A 4391-nucleotide genomic window follows, 5' to 3' on the forward strand; every position below is an offset into this window, starting at 1 on the left:
TCATGGCTTCACATTTTACACTTTGGCAATTCTGAACAATCCGTACTTTTTCAGAGGCCTCTTCTTTCTTTTCACTGCAGTGTTCTATACATTCAAGATTAACCATATACTTCCCATCATCCAGGAAGTCTTCGAGTATTCCCACCACCAGTTCTCTTCTACCTGATTTCCTGGATGAGTCCTCAGCTCCCTGCAGGGCTGTGTCTCCTTCCTCTTTGTGTTCTCCAGCCTTAGTGTATGGGTTGAAAACCAGTAGCTTCTAAAGGGACTCCTATGGACCTGAACTCGTGTTCAGTATGACGTTACACCATTCCTGACTTCATAGACTCCACTCAACTTTTCCTGAATGTTCACTCCAAGTCAGTTACATAACTTATAAGATGATCATATTATTAGGGGCATAATACCTACTAGAAATATGTTTTTCAAGTTAAACTATCATTTTTGAATTTAGCTTGGTTGTTAAACATTGTATTAGGTGTTTTATAAAATTATTCATTCTTATAAAATTACATTCAAGCATAGCATATCAATTTTATCTACAGAAAGTGGTATCTGCTTCTGTCATATAGTTTTTTAAAATGATATCAATTAATATTAATTATTAAGTATGCATGCTTTTACTAGAAGGTAAAATTGATATATATTTTATTTCTCATTACTCTTTTCTTTCTTCCTCACCTCATTCTTTGTGCATTATCATTTTTTGTCCATTATTCCTTTCAATTTTCCGTATCTTTTCTAACAACTACTGATATATAGGACTTGCTTAGACCAACACAGAGCAAACATAGGTTTTAGTTTTACTGACTCCCTTTTTTAGTATGAAGGGTTAGGCAAAGCAAGATGTATAGACTTGAAATGTGGCCCCAAATCAGAAAAGAATTGCAGTTAGTGAAAAAAAAGAATCCTTCTGAAGTTTTGATGTGAATGTGAACTAATCCAACCACTATGGAACTCAGTATAGAGATTCTTCACAAAACTAAAAATAGAAATTCCATTTGAACCAGCTTTATTTCTTTTGGGTATCTTCCAAAAAGAGTTAAAGACATCATATTACAGTGACACATGCATACCCATGTTTATAATAGAGTACAATTCACAATAGCTAAACTATGGAAACAGCCTACATCCCCATCAACAGTCGAGTATATGAAGAGTATATGCTGAATACATACACAATGGAGTACTATTCAACCATAAAAATGAATGAATTTGAGTCATTTGTAGCAAAATGGATGAATCTTGAGACCATAATATTTAGTGAAATAAACCAGACTCAAAAGAATAAATATTGTGTGGTTTCTCTTATGAAACCCAAAATATAAATACAGTAATTTAAGGAGTAAAATAAAGAAGAGATGGTAGAAAAAAGGGGAATAGACTTTGTGGAGATGGGAAAAGGGACCAGAGAAAGGGTAAAAAAGGAGAGGGACGAAAAATGATCAAGATTCAATTTATATATGTGCCAATTCCCTAAAATGAACATCATTATTATGCACTGTGAATGTATACCAATAAAATGAAAAAGAATTGCAGCTATTACCCTGAAGAGATGCTTTTGGTCCTTTTTTAATTGAAAAGTGAAAATAGTACAGATTTGTAGTTTACAACATGACATTTTGATGTGTTTGCACTGTGGAACAGGTAAATCAAGTTAAATTTCTTCACCTTTTCATAAGGCCTTGTGCTATTCTTAATGCCAAAAGCAAAGGCCAAGGTGGGGAAAATGGCAGGGGAAAAGATAATGTGAGAAGGTTTTCTGCCGTGGCATTGTAAGAAGCACAAAAGAAGGTTGAATTAAATTCCCATGATAGTGCGGAATTCACAAAGGGACAGATGGGAGGGAAAAGAGAAAAAGCCCTTCCTCGGTTTGGGTAGGAGCTGTCTTCCAGGAGCCGTCCTCCAGGAGCCGTCTGTGACTCAAGGACCTTGCCAGCAATGATGCGTGGGCACAGCAAAGAATTACGGTAAAGAGCATGACTCCCAGAATGTGGTGGTGACAGCAGCACTTCCTGGCACCTGTAGTCACAAAAACGCATTCATTCACCTTTTCAAGTGTTATTTAGGAGGCATCTACGCCACACAAATCATAGTCCCTAAATAAGCATCCTCTCTCCAATTCTCATAACCTCATATTTAGATTGCTCCTAAATGTTCTCTTTGTCTCTAATCTCTCCCTGTTCCAGTCTGTTCTACACACAAAGGCCAGGAAATTCCTCCTCCTACACAGGAGTAGTTGTAAGTACAGGTTCTGCAGTTAGACTTCCTGGGTTCAAACCCTGACTCCACACTTATTAGGCTTGTGATGTTAAGCAAGTTACCTAAACTCTCTAAGTTCCAGTGTGTCATCAGCTTAGGCTAAGTGGCAGAAGTTTCTCCAAAATCTTCATAATTTTAACAACAAAGGTTTGTACTTTGCTCCTGTTCATGTTCATCGTGTTATCTGAGTCTACACTTAGCAACCCCCTCATTCTGTAATCAACATTGAAAGCACAGCGAGCCCTTGTCTGGGTCATGCCTGTGGCAGAGGGAAACCATGCAGAGCAGTTAAAGCTTTTACTTAGAAATGTCACGTGTCACTTTTCACTCTCATATTTCCTTGGGAAAAGTGAAGAGACAGGACTGGGGAAAAAGAGGGACAGAAAATATGCTGAAAATATAACCAACAGATTCCTTGTCCACAAAATAACTTTCTTGTGCTGGCCTCCTTAAGGACATTCACTCCCCTCTCAAGTATAAAGATTGAGTCCAACAAAACCATATATCATTTTCTCATCTTCTTCCCAATCCGTAAGTTTGATATTTCCCATACAAGGTGTAAATATAGAGGAATGGACCCACCCAGGGAAGACAGAACTCCCTACACACACAAAAAAAGTTCTATGTATAAAATAGAACCAAGACATCAACTTCTCATTGTTATTCTGGCATTAAATGAGTCACCTACAACACAAGAATGACATGAATGAAAAACCACTTAAGAACTTTCATATTCTCATCAGATATTCCCACACATCTTCATATCTCTTCACATTTCCAAATACCTTTATACCCTATCATCTATTCCATTAAATACAGTGAAGTTGCTTCATATGGGAAGATGGTAAATGAAAACAACAATGACATGCGGAATGAAAGCTGGTATATGAGTCAAGTTAAACTGCTATAAAAACAACCCAAAATCTCAGTAGTGTTTAACACAGTAAACTTACTTTTGGTCTCATCATAATCCGGTGTGGGCTAGTGGTGACAAAGGGGTGGAACTAGAAGTTCTGCTCCACAAACTTTCAGAAATCCCGGCTTCTTCCATTTTGCTACTCCATCCTCTTCTGTGTTCTGGCAGTCCTCTCCATACACCTGTATGAGAGGAAAAGAAGGCAGAAGTCAACGTTTAGAGTTCTACGATTTAAATCTGGAAAGACATATAAGATGTTCCTCATGTTCATTAACCACAACTCAGGCACAGGACTGCACTGACTCTGAAGGAGGCTGGAGTAGATAGTGTCAAAAGGAAGGTGGTCTGAGAAACAGCTACCCAATCTGTACCTCATCTCCTAAGCTCACTTTCTAGCTAGGTGAATTGATGCACTATACCAGCCTTAAATTCAAGAATTCAAATATGTGAATGTCCAAAATCACAAATTACAGCATGTTCTACATAGTTGGCCTCATGTACCATGTTCCTTCGGGAATGGCAAAGGTCAGTTTTGCTATTAAACAAAAGCACCACTTCTACAAATTGCTGAATCACTCTGTGAAAACTAAGCAGTCTGATCACTGGATTAGGCTCACAAGTAGAATAAAATAGCTGTTCAAAAGCTAAACATACCTGGGGTAACACAGAGACATAGAGCACAATCACGCTATGCTTTGTGGAAACACACAAACTCCGTCCACAGAGATTGGCATACTGGATAAAGAAAGAAAGGATGAGAAAAGACATACACATAAAGAACTGAACCAAAGCAAGTGTTTTGGGATACACTTGACTACCTGCCTTGATAAGGAATAAGATGAATTCATAAGATTTGCCTGCTCTCATGGTCAATAAATGTTAGAAAATTGTTAGGCCCAAGCAGATGATATCATGCAGGGCAAATGGGGATCATTTCCTTCTACACTGATTGGTGCTTGGGTTTTGTTTATACTTCGGTGGCCTGGGCCTCATTGTAAGTAACCAGATAGCCTAGGCTCAGAAGAGGCTTTCTATTTGCATCACTGGACAATGAATGCAGCCAACAGGAAGCCCAGTGCTTTAGATAACTTGTTTTAATTGAAATCAATACCTATGCAAGCAAAATTGCTTGGCGTGGCAGCGCTATGCTCTGATGGAATATTTTCATGGTCTCTGCCAGTGACAACTGTTATCAAGAATGAACTATGTAATA

The 4391-nt window shown here is 38.1% G+C and overlaps 1 long non-coding RNA gene across 2 annotated transcripts; it reads right to left on the minus strand.

Moving 5' to 3' along the window:
• Positions 1–995: 995 nt before the first annotated feature.
• On the minus strand, positions 996–4062 carry LOC106007934 (uncharacterized). Of its 2 annotated transcripts, none has more exons than XR_001182510.3 (3): positions 3833–4062; positions 3216–3360; positions 996–2022 (listed from the first exon to the last, which is right to left on the minus strand). It is a non-coding gene; the product is annotated as an uncharacterized LOC106007934 (long non-coding RNA). The 2 variants fall into 2 exon arrangements; XR_002390145.2 differs by lacking the exon at positions 3833–4062 and adding an exon at positions 3482–3613.
• Between the last annotated feature and the right edge of the window lie 329 nt (positions 4063–4391).

The sequence above is a fragment of the Heterocephalus glaber genome, unplaced genomic scaffold (assembly GCF_053883595.1).
Source record: "Heterocephalus glaber isolate CG9 unplaced genomic scaffold, H.glaber_assembly_v1.0 deba00001572, whole genome shotgun sequence".
NCBI lineage: Eukaryota > Metazoa > Chordata > Mammalia > Rodentia > Bathyergidae > Heterocephalus > Heterocephalus glaber.